General features: G+C 41.5%; 1 protein-coding gene across 1 annotated transcript in view; it reads left to right on the forward strand.

The window, feature by feature from the left end:
* Positions 1-24,939, forward strand: part of PGD (phosphogluconate dehydrogenase) — a 282,202-nt gene that overhangs the window by 131,599 nt on the left and 125,664 nt on the right. The gene's annotated exons all lie outside the window — the stretch shown is intronic.

Below are 24,939 nucleotides of genomic sequence, written 5' to 3' on the forward strand. Positions count from 1 at the left end.
AAAATTCAAGGACTGTAAGCAAAAATATCTAGCTACAATAAGGGCCCGACGACATATAGTTCTGGCATTGAACAAAGCACAAAAGTGACAGCGGGGGACGACGTGGTCTGGGCCTAAGCAAGTGACGCAGTAAGAATGAAAGTCTCAGTGTGGTATTTGCTTTCCACAGGTGAGACACTTGTTAACTTTTTCTGACTGGTTAGTGCAAGAAAAAAGGATCCCCAATGAGGTACTTAGATGACTTTAGCTTCAATTTGGAAGACGAAACTCAGGTAACGGCTGACCGGCACTCATGCGAACTGCTTCTGCTTTGGACTCCGTGGCAAGAAAGACTGATGTAATGGCATCGGCTGCCTTACTTTATACTACTGACGACCTGACGTCAGTCCTTGAGTGACAGCAACTGACGCAGAAATACTAAGCCTCTGGTATTTGGGCTGGCCGAGGGCTACCCTGGCAGGGATAACCCAAATGTGATGACTGCAACAGTGAAACATGAAGAACATCTGCCTTGATATAGTGTTACGAGTGTACTGTTGAGGAACGTTTGGAGTAGACCGGTCTGTATGTTAGTGTTACTGCTGTAATATACTTGCTCAATATTGCAGATCTGAATGACATATTAGTAGGGCACTTGCCTTAGTAGTAATGATTAGTTTGATAGCTGCATCCAGGAAGAGGGCTTGTTTGGAGCACCTCTGTGCCAGAAACTAATATAAATCAACCTGTTTCTTTATTTTAGTTCATTACTGGAATTCTGTTGGCTCTGTTGGCTTAGTAAACTCGGATGTTGACTGGATAATTAGGGGTTTCATGGGCTACACTTTGTCTAGAATGCCATGTTGGAATTGTAGTTGACTGTTTTGAAAGAGGGATTCCTGACTTCACTGGATGCACTGCAATACAAGGCATAGACCTCTTTTATAAAGATGTGGCTGTAAATCTGATTGTAAGGTCTAGGGCCTACGGAAGCAGCTGAGATCAGAACATGCACCATCTTGGTACCAAAGTAATTCCCGAAGGATCTGTAGAAAGCCTCTGTAAGGTCTGTATATTTGTTGCTTGAATGACGCTATTTTGTTTCTCCCTTATACTAAGTGATGCTTAAAATGCAGGATTGTCGCACCATCTCTTTGTGAGCTTTATCGCTGAGGCTTTAATTAAGGGCTGCTAACATAATTGTAATTCAAGTTAAATTTGTAGTGAATGCTTACTGTACATTTGTCTTTAAAATGCACTTACGCTAGGCCATAAATGCATTAGTTTTTTAAACCATTGAATTCTGCTTATCCAGAAACAGTGTTGTGCAAATGCTGATGTATATGCTGGCCCGTCTCTGAACAGGGCTAACTAAGGGAGAAAACTGCAGTGTTGCATGAAACTTATGAACTGCTTGTTGTATTAGCAACTTTGGATTTAGACCTCACACACCCTTCTTTTGTACAAATAAAGTACTGAACTTGACTTGCGTATGAGAAGGAACAAAGAAACAGCCCAACCCATAACGTGCTTCACTTGCTGTGAATGTAAAGCTAACCTAATCTCCCTAAATATCAGGCAAACTAGAGAACAGATTTGGAATTTGACAGCCACAGCTTTGTTGCTTAGTTACAATGTCTCCTATTGATTAAAGACTGTTATCATTATTGCTGCAAATCCAAGGAGTATATCGCAAAGGGTGAGCCGAGCTGCAACATCACCAGTACAGTGTTAATCAGGGATTTGTACATTACAGCTGTGGAATGATAGCCAAAAGGATTAAGCAACTCAGTCTGAAATACAGTCATATTAATGAGTTATTCTGATGGGGAAACATTGCAAGTAGCTGTACAGACTAAACATAAAGGTCATTGAATGTAGGACAGTGGAAACAGAAGTTATTGAATTCTGCAGCTGTAAAGTCAGAACTCAGATAGCAAATCTCAGAGTAGGATCCATATTCTTGGAACCTTGACAGTGTATTGAATTTCATGAGGGAGGTGGCTGTTTGTTTAAGCTTATAAGGCCTCTGTACCAGTTCTGTGAAGCAGTCCCCTGATGACTAAACTGATTTAGTTAGGACCTGTTTGTGTCTTCACTAGGACTTAACTTGTACCCTGGTAAACTACAACTTCGAATTACACATACATAAATACTTAATGTAAGTAAAACACATTTCATTTACTGTAGCCTAGCATGCTAGCAAAGGCACCAGACTGACCTGGGCTTTTCTTTCTTTAGTTAGAATACCTGAGTTTCCCAGAGGCACCAAATGAAGAGGAAGTTGTCCATAATTATCTTGTTACAGTAAACCAAGGTATCTGACTGAGTCACATAACACATTTGCTTGAGTGAATCAGCTTTGTTGGTATAATCAGTCTGCGAAGTGAATGATATTAGGAAGTTTAGTTAAACATTGTACACTTAACTCACTGGCATTCCAAGAATGCTAAACAGATTTATCAGTCCTTTAGCAGTTATGATTGCTATAAAGACAAAACTGCAAAGTAGAAGTTACAGCCACATCCTTATGGTCTTTACTACAGTAATCCAATATCTATTGAGCTTAGAATCTTGTACTGTACCCAACAGGAAATTTTGTAAAGTTAAAACCCTATCTTATGGACAAAAAAGTAATGTTAGAAGGAGAGGGACTTTGTATATCAACAGGAGGAGAGGGACTTTGTATACCAACAGGAGGATATCAAACACTGAAAATGAAGTACAGCCCTTTCTCATTTGCAAATGGAGAATATAATAAACTTAGAGTCCATTTACCACCTATCTGACCATGTTCAGTTTCGGCAGCCAGGACAGTAAGGCAGCAACTGGTGCTGGCTGAGATGCCAGTCTAGGACAGAACACAAAGGAGGACAGTCAAAGTTTATTTAGAAACTCCACAGCTAGGAAATGAACAGGATAATCAAGCATTGCTAATTAATCCACCACTTTGTTCCACAGCGATACAATTGTCTTCTCTCAAGTAGAGGAACCAAATGACACCCTGCCAAAGTTCGGTGACAATATATGGTCTTATCCTTTTTGTGGGTTCAAAAAACACAAGTAGTCAGTGCTAGCAAGCTTCCCTGATCACTGCCCAGTCTTTGCAAGGACAGACTCAATGTGCTGTTGCAAGGCCAGGTTGTGATCCTCCTGAACCAGAAACTCAGCTGTCAGGCTAAGTCTTTTCACTTCACCCTTATGAAGGCTTTTCCAGAGGGAACAGTATGATTCATCTGTAAGTTCATAGGTTCATACTAGGCTATCTGCCCTAGGGCATTTATAAGCCTAGCCAGAATGTGTTTGGCTTTCGCCACCCATTTTAAATTAATTTTGCTATGCCCTTTTTCGAGATTAGTATACTGTGCCTCTGTCTAACAGTGACACAGAAGTGATACCCGGGGTAAACCTATGATCTCCCATCCACTCATCAAGATTCCTCTTGAAGAGAGTCAGTGAGGGACTCTGCCTAACCTGGACTGGGATTTTATTCCAGAGTGAAGGGAGCCTCTGGGTTATGAATCTGTCCCTCCAGCATGTCCTATTTATTTCAGTGCTGAGGTTCAAGTCTCTCGAGCGCGTAGCTCGATGGGATTTGGATTTTCTGAGGTGCAGCATGTCCATTAATTCCGGGTTGGACATGGCTTTATACGTCAGGCACAGATCGCCTCTGAACAGGCAGTATACCACTGAGTAGAGCTGGAGTTTCTTTAACCGGGCAGCATATGGCATCTGTTTGAGCCCTTTGATCCTCTTGGTGAGGTACTTTTGGGGTCTTTCCAGTTGCTGCAGGTGTCTGGTAAGGTACATCCCAAAAGGGGCATTGTACTCAATTATGGGCCTGATGAGGGATGAGTAAAGAGGCCCTGATCTAGATGTGAATCCCTTCATGATTAGGTGGGCTATATAAAATGTTTTTCTAACCACTTTGGCCACGTGGTTGTCAAATGAGAGATTGCTATCAACTTGGGTCCCCAGGTCCCTAATTACTTCTTCTGTACTTAATGGATTACCACCTATGTGGCAATTTGTGGGCACTTTGTTTTTGCCAAAGGGGATGACTATACACTTTTTGGCATTTAGCTTGAGGCCATGGCTCTGGCACCAGTTGTCTGTTTCTATGAGGCCCTTTTGGAGGATGCTTGTGTCGGCTGGAGAGTTGATTATGGCACCCAGTTTGCAGTCATCTGCGAACTTGGCCCGCCACAGTCCTTCGTGTTGGCCTGTACCTCCGAGAAATATATACCGAACAAGAGAGGTCCCAGGACTGAGCCTTGTGGGACACCACTTGTAACTGGTTTGGAGTCTGACATGGCTCCAGCAATTCTAACCATGTGGGTTTTGTCCTTGAGCCAGTTTGCAATCCATCTAGTCACATAGGGGTTTATATTTAAGCTGGTGAGCTTAAAGAAATCAACCAGGTTTAAGAGGCAGGATCTGCCCTTAACAAAGCCGAACTGGGTAGGATCCAGTGTCTGTAGGTCCCCAATATCTTTATTTATGAGGTCCATGATGATCCTTTCCATAGCTTTGCAGACCAAGCTAGTCAGGCTTATGGGGCGATAGTTTCCAGGATCCGTTGAGGCACCACCTTTATGGAGAGGGACCACTGTTGCTGTATGCCACTCTTTGGGCACATATCCTGTAGTAAGGCTGAGATTGAACAGTAGTTTTATGTTTGGGTTTAGCTCTTCTTGGAGTTCATGTAGGACGCAGCCTGGGACACCGTCTGGTCCCATTGATGCTGTGTTTTTTGCTTTGGAGAGGGCGGCTCTTACCTGAGCATCTGAGATGTCGGGGGGGCAGCACTCTGCTGGGATAGATATTTGCCCTTTTGGTGGGGAGGGGGGGAGAGTTTGCGCTGAACCTGTCAGCTAGGATGTTGGTAATGTCTGTGGGTTCAGTGTATTTTTTGTCATTTTGGACTAATTCTGAGCATATCTGGGAATTACCACCCAGGTTCCTAACATAACTAAAGAAAGCCTTGTGATTATCCTTAGTGTCCTTTGCAATTTTTCTCTTGAAGCTGGCCTTAGACAATTTTATGAGTGCCCGTAGTTTTTTGCTAATACTGATCAGTGATGCCTTCCCTTTTTGGGATTTTGCTCTATCATTTAGTAGCTTCCTCCTTCTATTGTATAGTTTGTTTATGGCTGTGGTCCACCAGACAGGACGTCTGCCTTTGGAGGATTGGGTCTTGGTTTTATTTGGGATCGCATGATCCATGCATTCCTGAAGGTGTTCATAGAATGCGTTTATAAAGGATTCTGCGGTCTGGGCCGTATTTTCCACAGGCCCAGGGGCTTTGAAGGATTCCACCTTGGTTTTGAGGAGTGTGAAATTTGCTTTAGAGAAGTTTTTCACTGTGGTTTTCTGGGCAGGGGGTGGGGTCGGGATGTGAATATCCAGTGAGATTAGTTTATGGTCTGATCTTACCAGTGAGGGATACACTTCTGGTCTGGAGCATAGAGTCCCCATGTTGGTGATGATCAGGTCCAGTATGTTTTCCCCTCTTGTGGGAGTGGTAACAAGTTGTTCCATAGCATTTGAGTTTTTAAATTCTAGGAAACTTTGGGCTAGGGTGTTGGAGCTAGAGTAATGCTCCCAGTCTATGTTTGGGTAGTTGAAGTCACCCATTATAATGGTGTTTGGCGAGACCTTCATATTTTCCAGTGTTCTCAGGAAGGCCGAGTGGGGTTCCTGGGTTTGGGAGGGTGGTCTGTAGCAGGCTATAAACTGGAAGGCAGTTCCAATGGAAAGTGGAAACTCCCTCCTGCCTTGAAAATGGGGACCAGCCCCCCCTAGTTATTAATTCAGAGTTACTGTTCCTATCTTCCAGGAAAAATTAAAATGGCATGTTAACCACTCTGTCAACAGGAACCAGAGCTTGCACTTTTGGCAGGCTCTTGGCCACTCCTACTGTCTTGCAGTTGCAGGACCATTTATTCACATCCTTACATGGACCCAAAAAACACCAGTTACTTTTGCCACTACCCTTCTTAAAGAGTCTAGTAGATTACAGAACTCCTCCAAAGTGTTCTTAACATCCCAGTCTTATCAGGTGAGTAAGCATTTCAGCCTCTTGCTGAAAACAGCCTGTTCAGTCTCCACTTGTACTTGATCACTACATAATTGTAATTTTTCATGGCTTTACCAAACTATTTCAACATGCAGGCATTCCCTTTCACAAAACAATTGATAGTGGGACATAAGTAGATGTCCTTCCATTTCACAGTTGTAGTATTCCTTACAATAGGGATCCCCTGCCAAGGGAGGCCCGATGTCTGGCCAGTATACCAAAACCTTTAGGTTGTTTAAGGTACACCGTACATCACACACATGCTCCCCACATGTAGCATAGGGCATAAAGGTGACATCCAGATGTACCATCCTGAGAACTTCGTTGCCGCCAGTTCGAACACCATCTTTGATCATTGGTCTCTGAACACCTACTTTGCTTGCTAGTTCTCCAAGTCATTTTCAGGTAGGTGCCCTGTTGGGGTTTTTGCTCTTATCTTTTTTTCCTTTTGTTTTGTTGCTTGTGGGGTACATCTTATCCAGAAAGGGCTCTATTTAGAGAAGCAATATATTAAGCCTTTGCGAAAAGACACTGTGGAAGGAACTTCCTGTTCCGAGGGTCAGCCATCCATGAAGAAGTGGCCAAGAAATCTAGGTCTAATTCTTCCCCTATACCACCTCCACTGGTCATCTCTCCCAGGGATAGTGAAAGCCCAGAGATCGACCAGCGACTTTGTTGGATTCCTCTACTATTACTGCTTCAGAGGCTGGCATGGATCTGATGTCGCACACCTCCCTGGAGGTCTTGCAGACATCCTCTTCATATGTTCAGGGGGAACCAAGGCTGATTATTACTGAGGGGCCTAGGGGTGTTCCTCATATTTTGGTTAGGGAGGAAGTTCCTACTATGATTGTAGAATGCCTTCTGGGGTCTAAGCCTTTTAAGTTTTTCAAGGCGGACTTCCCTTTGAAAAAGAAACCAAAACAAAGCATGTTTCTCCTGCTCCTAAGGAGACTCAGACTAAATGGCAGAATTTCACTCAGGATTGTTTATTGCCCTTTTGGCTTTGAACCCTCCTCAAGGAGTTTCTGTTCTTGCTCCATCTTGGTGCTCTACACCCCTTAAAAGGTCTAGGGGATTCCTCTGAGGAGGAAGTGGATTCAGATGAGGAATCCCTTCTTTATTCTTCCAGATTCCTTCTCCTTTAGACTATGGTTCTGAGGAAGAGGAGTCCATTAGTCCTGACACTCCTTTTGAGGAGATGTCCTTTGGGGAATTTTTTTAAGTGGGATTCTAACTTTCCTGATTCTAGATGGAAGACTTCTGCTCTCTGTTAGCGACAACTTCTCAGTTGGCTCACCATTCCATTAAGTGCAGTTATGATGCAGCAGATGTTTCTTCTAGAGCTGCTACGTTTGGTTTTGTGATAAGGAGATATTTCTGGCTTCGGCTTCAACCGTTGCCTGATGATATTAAGGCTAAGTTGATGGATGTTCCTCTCCATAACGGACACTTATTTGGTGCAGCTATTGCTGATTTGTTTGTCTCTTCAGGATAAGGGCCAGGCTTTACAAGAAATAAAACATGTTTTTGACTTTCCTGTGCCTACATTTCAAAGGAATTACCATGATAAATGGACCTTTGTTCGGAGGCAGCCTCCCTCTCCTCCCCAAGGATAAAAAGGGTGGAAAAGGAGCTCTTCCTGCTAAAGCTATACATACTCTTGCGACACAGAAATCTTCTTTTTCTGACAAACCAGCTGCTGTTGACTATCCTGTTATTCTCAGCCACATACCTCTTTCTTTTTGTCTTTCCCTATCCCTTCCAGTTTGGTTAAAGATTACTCAGGATTCCTGCGTTCCGACTATTATCTGCCTATGGTACTACATGGTCCGGAAATCTCTTCTCCCTTTCATGGGCATTCCTCAGCCCCCTCAGGAAGACTTGACATTTTTTCCTGGGGTGCTTCAGGATATTTTGACTTGGGGGGGGGGGGGCTATTCAGGAAGTTCCAGTTTGTCAAAGAGGAAGTGGGTTTACTCTAGAATGTTCTTGATCCCCAGGAAAGAAGGCACTTGGAGACCCATTCTAGATCTCTCTTACCTAAACACATTTCTGAAGGTTCATTCCTTTCAGATGTTGTCCCTTTAGACTTTTATTTCCTCTGCTGCTTCCTCTGGCTTTTCTACTGTCTCTGGACCTCAAGGATGCTTATCTTCATATCCCTATTCAACCCATTTTCAGGAAATGTTTACATTTCTCTGTTTCTTCCTGGCATTTTCAGTTCTCTGCTTTGCCCTTTATACTGCCACAAGGGTATTCACCAAATGCCTCGCTCTTGTGATTGCTTTTTGCAGGCTAAGGGGGATAAAAGTCTTTCCCTACTTAATCATCTCTTTTTTTTCAGGGATCCTCCATAGATTCTTCTGTAGCATCTTCACTTTGCCATTTCTCTCTCTTGCAAAGCCTGGGTTTCACTATAAATTTCCGAAAGTCTTTTCTGACTCCTTCACAGGATCATGTATTTCTGGGGTGCAGGATCTAGACTATTCCAGTGCTGGTATCCCTCCCTCCTCCCAATGCCTTGACTCTTATTTCTTTGTTTTATTCCCTTCTTCCTCTGGCCTTAATCACAGCGAGGGAGTTTCTGTGAACTTTGGGTTTTATGGTCTCCACTATTCCTATGTTCCCTTTTGCCAAACTCCACATGACAAAACTTCAGTGGTTTCTAAAGTCAGTTTGGCTTTAGCATTCTCATCCCCTGGACTTCTTAGTTCCTCTTCTTCCATGGTTCAGGCTGGAATTTCAGTGGGGGATTCGGCAGCTGTCTCTAAATCCAGGGCTGCCTTTTCAACCCCCTCTTCCCTCTCACAAGCTGTTCACAGATGCTTTAGACGTGGGATGGGGAGTATCCTTTGACTCTCTAAAGGTGCAGGGTCCTTGGTCACCTCAACAAAGGAAAGACCACATCAGTGTCAAAGAGATGAGAGCTTTTTTGCTGGCTGTTCAAGCATTTCACCCTCTATTCTCCCCAGGCCCTCTCAAGGTGTTTACAGACAGTACCACAGTGATGTGTTGTGTCTACAAGAAAGGGGGGGATGAGATTTTATCTCCTGTGTCAGTTGGCACTTCTGGTGTAGGAACTAGCTATCCAGTATGGTGTGACACTTCAAGCAGTTTTCATTCCCTCAGGTCAGAACATTGTGACAAACTCTTTGAGCAGGTCCATAACACAATCTACGAGTGGATGCTCTACAAGGATGTGTTTCTGGACATTGTCCACCAGTGGGGTATTCCTCAAGTGGATAATTTTTCCTCCTCTCTGAACAGACAACTTCCTCTTTTTTTGCCAGAGTCCTAGGTCCTCTGCTGTGGAAGGTGGACACCATTTCTTGTTCCTGTACAGGGATGTTTCTTTATGTATTCCCTGCCCTTCCTCTCACTCAAAAAGTCCTGTTTAAAATACAGCAGGATGCTCCCAAAATCTTGTTGGTGACTCCCTTTTGACCCAGACAGCATTGGTTCCCTCTTCTTCTGCATTTAGCCAAAGGCAATCATCACAAGTTACCTCACTTGGTGGACCTACTCACACAAGACAAGGGATCTCTTGTCCATCCCCACCTGTCCACTCTACAGCTGACACTGTGGGTGATAAGAGTTTGATTCCATACATGCTCATCCATCCCCACCTGTCCACTCTTCAGCTGACACTGTGTGTGACAGGAATTTGATTCCATACATGCACCTTGTTTTCTGAGGACATACTTAGGGTCCTGCAGGAGGCCAGGAAGCCCACAGCTAGGAAATCCTACTTATCCAAATGGAAGAGGTTTTCTGTTTTGTTGTCTTTCTAGTAACCTGGATCCACTTTCTGTGGATGTTCCTTTGGTTCTATCTTATCTGGGTGAACTGCTCAATGCTGGGTTGGCTTATTCTTCTGTTAAGGCCCACTTATCAGCTATTTCTGCTTGTCTGCCTTTATCCCCTCCTTTAGATTCTAGTTTTGTGGCTAAACAGTTTTTTAAAGGTGTCCTTTATACTGGGTCTTCCAGGAAGCCTGTCCCTCCTCCCTGGGATTGTAATTTTGTTTTGGAAAAATTGACACAGGCTCAGTTTGAACCTGCGGCTTCAGCTTCTTTACAGCATTGTTCCTGGAAGACTGTACCTTTGTTAGCCCTTACTTCTGCCAGATGAGTGTCTGAGCTTCAAGCCCTTATGGAGTGTCCTCCCTTTTTCGTGTTCCATAAGGACAGTATGTTCCTTTGTACTAATTCTTCATTTTTGCCCAAAATGAGTTGTCTCGTAATCATTCTATTCATTTACCCTTCTCCCCAATCTAATAGTGAGAAGGTGATGCACACTTTGGGTGTGCATAAACAACTCAGATTTTATTTGTAAAAGACTAAGACATTTTGTAAATCTGATCAGCTCTTTGTTTCCTTTCATCCTGGTTCCTTAGGATTGGCTGTTTCCAAGCAAACTATTTCTTCTTGGATTTCTACAGCCATTTCTTTTTGTTATTCCATTCATGGCAAGAGCACTGCTGCTGCTTCTTCTTCTTCTTCTTCTGTTAAGGCTCATTCTACTAGGTCTGTGGGTTCTCCTGGTGCTTTTTGCAAGGGTTTGGATACTAACTGTATTCTTGAGGCAGCTACCTGGACTTCATTGCATACCTTTGCCAAGCACTACAAGTTGGATGCGATATCCAGAGCTAGACCTGGCTTTAGGGCCATTCTTCATGGGTTCCTAGAGAGCTCTGCTGGTCCTTTCTCCTCCCCACTCTCTTCTTCCTGAGTTTTTGCACTCTTCCTATTGTAAAGAATACTGCAATAATGAAATGAAAGGACATAATACAGTTGCATAAGAACTTACCATAAAGGTAGATGTCCTTCTCTTCACTTTTGCAGTATTCGCTCCCTCCCTCCTCCCCCTTGTTCTTTTCTGTTCTGGATGTACTTGTTGCCTCTCTGCTCCTTGGACTGGCGTTCCTACCGGGGCTCTCAGTTCTGAGGATAGTATGTCTTGACATCACCTTTGTGCCCTACGCTATACGCAGGGAACATATGTCTGATGTATGGTGTACCTTAAGCAACTTAAAGGCTTTGGTATACTGACTGGACATTGGGCCACTCTTGGCAGGGGATCCCAATTATAAGAAATACTGCAACAGTGAAGAGAATGACGTCTACCATTATGGTAAGTGCATACATGACTTTACTTTCATGTGGTGATGAAGGTGCCATTGTCCTCCCCCAGGGCTAAGGATTAGGAACGTCGTACAAAAATAACTCTTATTGGTCAAGATGGCCTTGAGCACCAGACTCACTGTTTTCCTGGATGATGGCACATCCTCTAAGACAAATCTTGTCTTAGAGGATCTGAGTGTTAGTCCTCGTATCTAGAAAATAAATGGGCCTGGGTCCAGCAGGAAGGGGCTCAATATATGGCAGTTTTGTGGGGGAGTACCTAGGAGAAAAAAGAAAAAAAGGAAAGCTATTCGATGTCAAAAAAATTAAAATGTCACCAGGCTTTTAGTTACGAAAGTCGATTTTTTGATTTGTTTCACGAGCGTTAGTGCACTAGTTGTTTTTTCCTCCTTTTCTCTAAATTCTCTCCTGACATATGAGTGTCTTGCCCTTTTTCTTTACTTATGCAGGATAAAATGTATTCTTTTAATATCAAAATGCTGGACTGGGTCCATAGTTTTTTTTTTTTTTCCCTCTAGTGATGTTCATACTACTATTTAGGTGATGTACCTGTGGCATGTTTCTTCTTCCTGCCAACAGGCACCTCAAATATGTTTACAGCCTAGGAATTCAACATGGCACCCTTGGGGTGTTTCAAGTGTAAAAGCTTTTAACACCATGGCCGAACACTGGTGCTATGTAGTGCATGAAGTTTGTTTACCTTCTAGTTAGCTGATTTGGAGCATTTTTCATCTTCACAGGCTTCCCTACTTCATCAGGTTTAATAGCTAAACCCAAGAAAGAAAAGTAAACCTACTGAGTTATATGTGAGGAGCTCCTAAATATTATTCTTTCTCATAGGTTTTCCCTGTGGAAAATGGTGGCTGATCCTTTTTCTATGTATTTATTTATTTACTGTCTGATGACTGGGTTGGTGAATTGATGCAAGGACCCTTTGCAACCATGCCAGGGCATCCTTTTCATAAAACTGTTTGATAAAGGACTCTGGAGAGACTAAAAATGAATCTTTTAAACTTTTGATCATTATGGTGTTAAAACAGCCAAATCTGCATTGTCAAGAAGTGCAGACTCCTTTATCCTGAAAACCTGCATGTCCTGTTTCGGTGCAGGAGTCCCATACCTTTGTAGCACATTAAATAAGATTTGTTGGCTATGGCATTAAGGCATTTTTATACTAGAAAAATTAGAACATCAACTCCTGTGTCCGTGATTCTAGAGTGCCACGTGTCATCACTAAGTTTCCCTTTTAGGGCTTCTTTGGCTTCATCCTCATCACTCTGTCATTCCCGTCCTAGGTGGCAAGGCTTCCAGTGCCACATTTTCAGACATTACTGCAGCCAGCATCAGCGATATGACTGTAAGCACACCTTCCTCATTACTGCAGCCAGCATCAGTGATATGAGTGTAAGCACACCTTCCTCATTACTGCAGCCAGCATCAGCAATATAACTGTAAGCACACCTTCCTCATTACTGCAGCCAGCATCAGCAGTATGACTGTAAGCACACCTTCCTTATTACTGCAGCCAGCATCAGCAATATGACTGTAAGCACACCTTCCTTATTACTGCAGCCAGCATCAGCAATATGACTGTAAGCACACCTTCCTTATTACTGCAGCCAGCATCAGCAGTATGACTGTAAGCACACCTTCCTCATTACTGCAGTCAGCATCAGCAGTATGACTGTAAGCACACCTTCCTCATTACTGCAGCCAGCATCAGCGATATGACTGTAAGCACACCTTCTTCATTACTGCAGCCAGCATCAGCAATATGACTGTAAGCACACCTACCTTATTAATGCGGCCAGCATCAGCAGTATGACTGCAAGCACACCTTCCTCATTACTGCAACCAGCATCAACAGTATGACTGTAAGCACACCTTCCTCATTACTGCAGCCAGCATCAGCGATATGACTGTAAGCACACCTTCTTCATTACTGCAGTCAGCATCAGTAATATGACTGTAAGCACACCTTCCTCATTACTGCAGCCAGCATCAGCGATATGACTGTAAGCACACCTTCCTCATTACTGCAGCCAGCATCAGCGATATGAGTGTAAGCACACCTTCCTCATTACTGCAGCCAGCATCAGCAATATAACTATAAGCACACCTTCCTCATTACTGCAGCCAGCATCAGCAATATGACTGTAAGCACACCTTCCTCATTACTGCAGTCAGCATCAGCAGTATGACTGTAAGCACACATTCCTCATTACTGTAGCCAGCAACAGCAATATGACTGTAAGCACACCTTCTTCATTACTGCAGCCAGCATCGGCGATATGACTGTAAGCACACCTTCCTCATTACTGCAGCCAGCATCGGCGATATGACTGCAAGCACACCTTCCTCATTACTGCAGCCAGCATCAGCGATATGAGTGTAAGCACACCTTCCTCATTACTGCAGCCAGCATCAGCGATATGAGTGTAAGCACACCTTCCTCATTACTGCAGCCAGCATCAGCAATATGAGTGTAAGCACACCTTCCTCACTCAATATGACTGTAAGCGCACCATCCTCATTACTGCAGCCAGCATCATCAGTATGACTGTAAGCACACCTTCCTCATTACTGCAGCCAGCATCAGCAGTATGACTGTAAGCACACCTTCCTCATTACTGCAGCCAGCATCAGCGATATGACTGTAAGCACACCTTTCTCATTACTGCAGCCAGCATCAGCTATATGACTGTAAGCACACCTTCCTCATTACTGCAGCCATCATCAGCTATATGACTGTAAGCACACCTTCCTCATTACTGCAGCCAGCATCAGCAGTATGACTGTAAGCACACCTTCCTCATTACTGCAGCCAGCATCAGCAATATGACTGTAAGCACACCTTCCTCATTACTGCAGCCAGCATCAGCAGTATGACTGTAAGCACACCTTCCTCATTACTGCAGCCAGCATCAGCTATGTGACTGTAAGCACACCTTCCTCATTACTGCAGCCAGCATCAGCGATATGACTGTAAGCACACCTTCCTCATTACTGCAGCCAGCATCAGCGATATGACTGTAAGCACACCTTCCTCATTACTGCAGCCAGCATCAGCGATATGACTGTAAGCACACTTACCTTCAGTGCTGGTACATTCTCTTTTTTGATTCTATCAGGCAGTGGTCACAACATTTAATGTAGTGGCACCAATGACTTAATTTCCATTGCTGGTCACTTTGACATTGGTCTGTGTAGTACTCTTTCCCTTGGTAGTAGCAGTTCAGCCATCATTGCTCAGTCCAGTACCATCTTTTCAGATCCTAAGTCTTCTAGCATTTGTCTGTTCAGTGACGTTCATTATGACATCATCCCCATCAATATTAGTGATTTATACAACATCATAATTTTTGTTGATTCTATTTCCAACATTGAAACCATTTTCCCAGTTTCCAATTTTACTCTGTCATACTGTCATATGCAGGCTTATTTATTTTCTGCTTTCAGAGAGGCCAGCTGAGTCTTGAGATGTAGAGCCTTTTCGAAAGCAGTTCAGAAAGTCTAAACACTTCATAAAAACTCAGTTGAGAAAACAAACTGAAAGTAAGAAAAACACTTCATGCAAGAAGTGCCATATCACCCCTTCCCCCACCAACTCGGGCACCTGAGCTGCTACTTGAACTTGGGTTGCCTGGGTTGTAGTTAGGGTATTTACCCCCTACACCAACAGAGTTAACCATTATTTACCAGAAATTTTTGATTTATCCTTTGAATTATATTTATTGAATTATCCCTGCAGCAGAGTTCACATGATGGCCATTTTCAACTTCCATTTGAAACAGGAATCAGCCTTCCATAGGTTTATAGGTTACTGGGCATGCCATGCAGGAGGCCACTGAGGAGCTTAGACCAGTTTCCCAGTTGCTGCAGAATACTGTCTGGTTAAACAACTTCCATAGAGTCACACAGTAATCAAATGGAGGCTGAGGGACTAAAAACTCTCGATTACAGGAGTTTCTTTAATAACTCATTGCATTAATCTTTTGTGCTAGCTGCCAAAAAAAAAAAACTCTGCCGTGCTTAAACCTGGTATTGAAACAGAGACATTTAAATCTTCAGTCTAACACTGTTCCAAATGAGAATGAACAACACAAATACCTCACGCCTGCCAAAGTCCTGTGTCCTTAAGCAAAAGTCCAAAGTAGAAAACAAAAAGTAGCAGGACACTGCTGTAAACCAAGAATATTTAATAAAAAACTGCCTTTAAAACAATCCTTAAAATGCAATGCAAGCGCTTTCGGGTTACACCCTTCATCAGACATCACACAGTTAAACAGACTACAAATTTAAATTATGCAGCATCCAATAAAATTCAATGAAAAACCCGCCTATTCAGAAGGGTGGGCTTTACTGGTATGACATCATTGAGCCCAGGTGGTTTATGGGCCATGAGTTCTATTATCCATCTCGTTTCAGCTAATGCTGTATGTAGTTTTATGTCCCCCCCCCCCCTTATACTCAATCTGATGTTGGTGATGACTCTAAATGAAAAACTATGTGTGGGGTGTTGTCGGACATGTTTAAATAGGGCATTATTTTCATCACCATTCCTGATACTGCTTAGGTGTTGCAAAATTCTAACTTTGAGCATGTTATTTGTTTTGCATGTTTTTTTATGTAGGGATGACAAATAACATGCTCAAAGTTAGAATTTTGCAACACCTAAGCAGTATCAGGAATGGTGATGAAAATAATGCCCTATTTAAACATGCCCGACAACACCCCACACATAGTTTTTCATTTAGAGTCATCACCAACATCAGATTGAGTATAAGGGGGGGGGGGACATAAAACTACATACAGCATTAGCTGATACGAGATGGATAATAGAACTCATGGCCCATAAACCACCTGGGCTCAATGATGTCATACCAGTAAAGCCCACCCTTCTGAATAGGCGGGTTTTTCATTGAATTTTATTGGATGCTGCATAATTTAAATTTGTAGTCTGTTTAACTGTGTGATGTCTGATGAAGGGTGTAACCTGAAAGCGCTTACATTGCATTTTAAGGATTGTTTTAAAGGCAGTTTTTTATTAAATGTTCTTGGTTTACAGCAGTGTCCTGCTACTTTTTGTTTTCTACTGTTCCAAATGAGATGTTTTGTTTTAAACCACCAATCTTTTCAGCTGCGTGTGCTAACCAGTTTCACCAAATAGACTTCCTAGCTCCTCACAAGGCATATGAGGCCCTTCTCTAAAGTAGTATTTCTTCATACTTTTATTAGAGACCCCACTAGGCGCAAAGGTTATGCCCCCCATTTAAACTAGCAGCTTCATGTAATTTGAAGTCCTTCTCTGCTTACTTCTGCTAAGAGAATATCAGAATTAAAAACACTTTCTGTTACATGTCCTTGTTTGGTTCTCTACAAGAAAGGGTTGTTTCTTAAAATCTAATCTGAAACAGTCTGTAAACCTTTTTATATTTTCCAAGAGTCTGCTGAAAGTAGATTATCTCCTCCATTACACAGATGTCTTCAGACAGATCAAATTTTATATGGGCAGAATTAGATCATTACAGAAAAATGAACAACTGTCTCTTTTGCAAAAAGCTAAACTGGCCAAGAATTTTACCAAGCTAACTCTTCACAGATGGTAGCCATTTGCCTTGTATTTTGCCAGCACCATAACTAGGATGGGATGAAGGAGAGTGGCTCTCCATGGTGCATGTTGTTAAGGGGAATGAATGATAGGCAGGTGCTGATGGGGTGTGGGTGCAATACCAGCATTCATTTCTGAAGCTGTGAGGGTTCTGTGGTTTCATAAATATATGCCGACACTGCATTCACGTTTTCAGTGGAAGATCAATTAGTGTGGTACCTAGGAAAATACTTGTTAAATTTGTTTTTGGTACTCAACTTTGGGTTGAGAGTTGTGCCAGTCTAGGGAACTTTTCATGGTGCCAGATGAGTTAGCTACAGTTCTGCATTTGACAGAGTCTTTTCTTATCCTTCTTCCAAAATGTTGTGTGCGCTGGAACAGCGGCTACTTCAACAGCTTTTTTCTGTAACACTGCATTGCATTTGTGTTACAACAGCTTGGTCGTTAATAAGGCTCTAGAAACTAGGCATAATATTCAGGTCCATTTCTTTTTTGGCCACAGTCATCTGGGCTATGTTCCCATGAAAGTGGCCACCTAAGTGTGGTTAATTAGACACTTCATTATGTTAGTTTTCAAAGACAGACTTCCTTTAGTCAGATATGAAAAGTATGTGCTTAATCATAAGGCTAGATCAGTAAGAAGGAGGTCCATCTTTGGTAACATCCCCACCCTGCATTCTCCATCATGAAATATCCACTCCACTTCCTTCCCTTCTCCTTTGCTTCTTTCTCGTGTTTTAAGCTTCTGAATTGAAATAAAGAGAGATGCAAATAAATGGTGCATTATGGGAAAGGAGTGTAGCTGGTAGCCTACAAAGTTTTACTAGGTGAGTGACTCTAATGCTCGCTTCATCAGTTCTGCTGGTTACTGAATGTGACCCTTCTTGCACCTCTGTTGCTGTGGTAATTATATAACATTTATTTATTTTGGATCCATTAATTCTCATGTGGAGCATGTACATGTCTAAAAAAAAAGTGTTTCTTTGATTTTATTTCTTAGTGTATTAAGCAGGTACTTCATAGACCCTTTTCAGCCAGAATTTCAAGGGTATATGTGAGCAACTGAATTAAAAAGCTTATTTTGGGAAATAGGAGAGCGAGATTAATGTACAGTAGAAAATATAGTGAAATATTGGGAAAAACATACAAACCCCACATGGACTGGGTCGAGAGAGGAGGTTTGAACTTCTGACCTTGAAGGTGTGAAGTAGAAATTTTAAGCACCAACCACTCTTCACCCTTTCTTGATGTACTTCTTAGGTTTTTGAGTTTTTGACATGCTTTCCCGCATTCCTGTTTGAGCCACTGTTTTGCATATGCTACTAGCCTAGGGATACAGGAACAATACTAGACAAGTGACCAAAGCGAAGAGAAGATGCTGAGCCATATACATCTTTAAGTCAACACATTTAATAATGCTTACCTCCCAAATCGAACATGACCATACAATAATAATCATGGGGTAAATGTGTCTACTCATCCATCCATCAAGACCAGCCTTAAAAGTAGCCAAAATTGTCTCAATCTAAATGCAAAAAAGTGCAACATAATAACGTTTGGCAAAAACGTTGTTCCCATCTCATACATTCTAAGTGGTACTCTTCTTGAAACGGATTCGGTCAAAAGAGACCAGGTACTTATGTGGGCAGCTCTCTCTCTCTCTCATTCAGTCATTGTGTTTCCATCATAGTCAGAAACTTCTTTTTGGCTCAGTTAATTTCCAAGGGAATAACTTCAAGAAATAAAGAAGTCATCTTACCACTTTATTTTTTCCTTATCGGCACATCATTGACTGCAGTGCCCCCTTTGTTATGTACAAATCTAAACATATGGCTTAACTGGAAAGACTCCAACAATTTTTAACCAAAACATGAAAGGCCTTAAATTTCTTAACTATCCTCAATGATTTGCTCAACCCTCCTTATACTCAGCAGCCTACTGACTGCACCAAGGTGACCCATTTCTCACATTTCAAGCAATAAAAGGCCCAGTCCTGTTTGACCTCCTATTTGTTTGAAAAACCTGTGGAGCTACAAATACTCATACTAGGGACCTAACTTTACACAAAGAAACGGGATTTACTAGAGGGATAGGTTCCTAACTCAATGTATTCCCAGCCTGAGGGTGGATATACACAAATTTACACCAGATACAACCCGTCTTAATATGGAAGGTGGGCACTATTAAGTACTCAAAGTGCGGTAGTAACTGTTAAGTGTGTCTACTTTAAAGGTGTATATGGGTAGACTTCTTATGGTCCCTGTGATCAATTGCCTAGTATAGTTCGTATAAGTTTCTGAATACTGTTTTGTATTTATTTGTTGGCTAACTTGTGTGTGGTGCCATGCCAGATGCTTTGCAAAAGTGCAAGTAGTCCATGTCCACAGTTCCTGTATGATGTAATCCTAGCTTCTGTATCAACGAATTCTCCAAGATTTGTGTATTATAACCTTCCTGTTCTGAATGTATACTGTTGTTTAAGCACAGTTTAATTGCACGTCATTTTATAGCTTCTAGAGAAAAGTTCATTGAAAGAGGTGCTGCATCTCAAATCTTCACAGCATGCCACTTCTCCATTGCAGGATATGAATTTCATAAATGGAAAAGTAACTTCTCTTTTTGAACCATCATTTTCAGTGGCAAGCTTTATTTTTGTAGCTTTGACCTGAATTAAAAGTGTCAGAACTGTAAGATTTGATGGGGAGGTCTCTCTAACACAGATTTGCACAATGATCAGCCAGATTCTGGAAAAGATTCATGCATTTTGAACAAAGTGATTTATTTTTTGTTTAGTAACTTGTTTTCTAAGCAAGAGAATAACCCTGGTGTAAATTTGTTTCTACCCATTCAGAAATTCACAGACAAATCTGCGTGTGGATTAAAACGCATTTTGGCAGTTCTTCAAGTCTTCGCTTTATTCACCAAGACCAGGCTTTATCGCTCAGTTAAAAAATAGGTACTTGCACACTGTATTACTGTGTGCCGTGACACACAGAATGGAACAGTCAGGATGCATTACACAATGGCAGCAGTCTATTAAAAGCTTTCCTGCTCAAGACAGATGCAAGTCTGTGACTTTCTATTGCAACAGTATAGATACATGTCTGCTCTACTCTTTTCCTAGAATCCTTCCTTGGATTGCCATTTGTAAATAATTCATATCTGTACTCTCTGTTCACTGACTGATGTTAAGCATTATAACTTTGTTAATGTGCAGGCTTTAGTACATCTTTTGAGAAAAAAAAATCTTTTGAACACATGGAATACTAGTCTTAGAATTTTTGAACACCTATGTTAACAGAAATATCTTAATTGTACTGTAACACAAGTTTTTAAATTGGATAGATGGAATCTGAATGGGAAGCTTGTTATCACAGATAAGCTTGCAGCATCCTTGTTCTACAAGGATTGCTAGGGGCATTAGGGGCATAGTGCAGTACTTTGAACCCCACAGCCCCACACCGACATGCACCTGCATTGCTGTGTGCAATGATATACGTATACACAGGGGTCTATATTATATAATCAAACTTGCAAAACTTCGAATCCCATATGTTCGACAACATATGATCAAGTTCGAATATATAATAAAAAACAAACAAAAAAAATTACTGTAATGGTGCAGGCGAGCCCCCCTGCTCCCCCCACACACACCAACTTAAATATACCAACTCCGAGATCGCACTTCAGTGCAGAAAAGGGAAATTCTCCCATTCTGCACTGAACGGCACCGTTATGCTTAACCTTCGAACACTTGAAATGTTGATCATATGGTGTCGACCATTTGACATTCAACATTTCAAGCGTTCGAGGTTCTAATAGGAACCCTATACACACATACTGCTGTGTGTTGAGGTGCATACACACATGCACACATTCCTGCAATTGTGTTTGTAGTTCATTTTGTAAAGAGTGGTGCTGGTTAACTGTTTTCTGTTTTTAATGTCAGTGTTCCACATAGTAGCCAAGAAGTGCAGGACCTCTTGACATCAGCAAATAAGAAAAATGCAAAATAAAAAAGCCCTCTTCTAAAGATATAACTAATCCTTAGGGAGAATGTTTGTAGGAAAATGCAAAAACTAAATAATACTAAATTTGTTAAGCAGGTAGGCCTACAGGCCACAGAGCCCCTTTTCAGGTGCAATCCAGAAGCACTGTCTAGTTAAGTGACTTGCTCAAGGTCACACAGTAGGCAAATCGGGGGTTAAGAAATTGAACCCTGTGCCACAGGAACCATAATTCACAGCCTTAAACCTCTGCACTGAATAGTAAACGCCATAAAATTTAAGGCTGCAATGTCAAGAGGTGTAATTAAGTTGCTAATTTTGTAGTTGTGCCTGTAGAAATAAGTGCAGTAACTTTTGATTTTAAAATGCAGGAATGCATTTCCTGTGTTCATTCTGTTAGTTAATGATGATGAATACATAAGGGCCTTATTGGAGAATATTTTAGAAGGTCTCTCTGTGTGGCACTCTTAAACCTCTTAATAGAGTAATTGAATAGTAATAGAGTAAATTAATTGCTTCTTTTTTTGCGTCTTTCGGCTTTTCCCGGTTAGGGGTCGCCACAGCGGACCTCTGGTCTGCTAATGATTGGTAGTTGATTTTTACGTGCCGAGTTACCAGCCCTGACACACAACCTTCAACGAAGGTACGCCCATTCACACGTCTCCACGCAGAAGACGCTGTAGCTGAGAATCGAACCGGACAGCGTCTTACTGTGAGGTGACAGCGCTCCCTGATTTGTTGTTTTCTGATATAATTAGTAATAACCCAGCAGTCTTGTACTAGTTTTTTAATTTGTGACTTGTTAGGCTTCACCAGGTGTGGCCTGGGTCAGCTCTGTACATGAAAGTTAATGTATGTGAAATCATAGAATTGGTAGTCCTAGCACCAGTGAGATGTTAAATTGTAAATCATAGGTTCCAAGTTCATTTTACAATATAGTTTAGTTTACTTAAGATAAGATCTTCTACAGCATGCCTCTAAACTGCTATCTTTTAGGCATAGTGCTATGAATTTTGCCCTCAGAATAACCAACATTCCTCCTAGATTTATGGATTTTCTTTATAAGGTCAGCCCTATTTAACAGTATATACATACATTGTTAAACAAAAGATGTAAGCTTGCACAAATATTCATTATTAACAACTGCATGGACTGAAGACTATCGCTTCTGCAAACAAGAAAGCTCTCCTCTTTGCAGTTCTCTGCTATGATTTATAAAGGCCGGTGATATTAATTTTAATCACGAAAAGTTGAAAAACATGTTCTACAGTTAAATACTGGAAACCTCAGACACTAAACTAGGTGCAGTCATGGCTGTGGGTGTACAGGGAACTATGATGGAGGGGAAACTGGATAAACCAAGCCCTGTGAAGTTCTGATTAGTTAAGACTGTACAGTCATTGCAAGTTGTGTAAAGATTGCAAAAGTAGGAAAGAAAAAAAGGAAGAAAAAAGCTGAGTCACACCGAGAACTTTTTTTCACTTAAGCTTAAGACATGTCAAACCTTTTACCTTTTGTATTTCGCTTAAGATTAGGAAATGTTGTGTCAAGCCTTTAATCTTTTGTATAGTAACAGTGGGCAACGTCAAAGCATGATAGCGTAAGGTTAAGTGTTGTAGGACAGGCTTGTCTTACAGAAGTTGTAGCTCTTGAGTACCATCTGTTTTGGGCAATTACAGAAGTTAATGATTGTGTGTGTGTGTGTGTGTGTGTGTGTGTGTGTGTGTGTGTGTGTGTATTATTTTTTGAAAGTTTTAATGTGGTGCAAAATGCACACGTAACCCTAACTGCAGTTTACTTTGCTACAGTTCAGCAGGGTTACAGTACCACTTGTTTTGTATTTGAGCACATTATTGTCTGAATTACAGAAGGAAACTAGTTCTTATTTTTGTTTAACTTATTTAAAATTAACACGTAGCATGTGATTTGCATTTTGCAACTTCACTCTTGCCACCCACACAGTTTGCAGTCTGTACCTGCCTCAGCTCATCAGACTGCATGAATAGTGCCTCATTCTTCACGTATCGCCTTACTGTATGTACCATACCCGCTTCTACTGCTGTCTGTACTGCACTTAATCTTTGTACTGTTCTTCCAATTAAATATCTCAGATTTTGGGAGTGTTGTGAATGCCTTTGTCAGATGTTACGTAGTTCAGATTTTTTTGCATTTAAGTTACTGCCGTGTTAGTTTGACTCTGTCTTACACATATTTATGGCAGACATCCTTGCTGTTGCCTGTTTTCACTGCATATAAGTTGCAGTGATTATAGCATGCTCTTGATCAAACAATGTCTTAACATCTGCATTATTCTTTAGAACACACTGCTACCACAGTTTGTTTCCTTATAAATGCTGAAATGTACTACTTGTGTAATATTTTTCTGCTCCTTTGCACCTTTGTTTGGACATGTATACATGTTACATTATTGTCTTGATGGAGCTTTCCTTCCCTGGCCTTTTACTGTAAATTGGAGAAATTTCAAAGTCATCCATTCTCTTTGGGTATTTGGCTGCATTGTCAGTGGAAATTGTAGTTCACCAACCCAGTTAACAAACACAAATAAATCAATCAAATAAATAACAAGATGCATGTTGAAGGCTAATCATATTTTAATACACAGTTTGGTTGTAGCATAGATGTACTGTGAATCTAGAGATCTGGGTTTGAATCCTTTCAACTTTCACTTGAGTAATGCTCTGTTGGAAACAAATTACTTAACTACCTTGTACTGCATAGTCACTCACCCTGGAAAATATTCATCCTTCTGTTGGGCATAAGTGATTAGCAAAATTGAAATAAACTACATTTAAGACTTAACACAGACACCTATTGTTGGCTTTTTAATTATTTTGAAATCAGTCCCATTGCATCATCTGTTAATTTAGGCCTGAAAATACCCAAGCTTGTGCCTAAGTAATTTTAGTCTGTGTAAGTGCTATATCAGAACACATTTTATAGTGAGGAATAACTGTTTGTGTAATTCAGAAACTTTGAGCCAAATTCAGGAATGCCTACACTAAGTGCACACTTTTCTGAGTGAATAGATAATACATGCATAACTCCCACCTTCTTCCTCCTAATTTTAGGAGAGTGACGTCCCCACAAATTATCACATTAATAACAACGTCCTAAGCATGCAATCAGTCATGAGGGATTTGGGCACCCAGATTGATAGCAACCTGACTTTTGATCACCATGTTGCTTCCATTGTATGGAAAGCTTTCTACATGGCCCACCTCATAAGTAAGGGTATCTCATCCAGGGACAAGGAGGTCACAACATCGCTGTATTCTTCCCTTATAAGGCCCATTATTGAGTACAATGCCCCATTCTGCATGTACCTCACAAAGCACATGCAGTAGCTGGAGAGACCACATAGATTCCTCACCAGGAGAATCCAGGGCCTCAAAAATCTACCATACAGAGATAGGTTAAAAGCCCTATCCCTCTACTCAGTTTCATAGAGACTTCTCAGAAGTGACCTCTTGTCTGGCATACAAGGCAATCGTGGACCCCGCTTTGATGGTATTGCTGCATATCCGCAAGTCAAGCTCCACTCGAGTAACCCACTCACGCGGCCTCAACCTGGTCTGTTGCATCAATAGGACTTGTTGGCAGGAAAGATTTGTATCCCAGAGACTTCCCCCATCTGTGGAATAGACTCCCTCTCGACGTCAAACAAAGTACCTCTTTACCCCTTTTAAAGCGCAACCTGGATAACTGGATGGGAAACAGAAGATATATCCCTGGGATTCCACCTGTGTCCCTGCTGGACAGGGGCATCTGGTGCTGACTTGTTTTAAACATCATCTAAATTCTTGGCTAGCCTTATAATAGCCTCAGGGTCAATAGCCTAGTAACTTGAAATGATCCTACAAATTTTCTTGTAGCCTTAAATATTGAGGGGGGATTCATAAAAGCTACCACAAAGTGTAGTCTATGTGTACACTTAACATAATCTGTCTGAGTGAATACACAGCACAAAAAATGTTGTAGGGATGCTTTTCAATGCACAGATCATGTATACTTAGTGTATGCTTTCATGAATATGGCCCTTTATCCAGCAAAATGGATGTAGTTATGTGTAGGGATCTTTTTTCATTGTAAACTTTT

Source organism: Protopterus annectens, chromosome 2.part1 (genome assembly GCF_019279795.1).
Source record: "Protopterus annectens isolate FY-2018-M chromosome 2.part1, PAN1.0, whole genome shotgun sequence".
NCBI classification, from domain to species: domain Eukaryota; kingdom Metazoa; phylum Chordata; order Ceratodontiformes; family Protopteridae; genus Protopterus; species Protopterus annectens.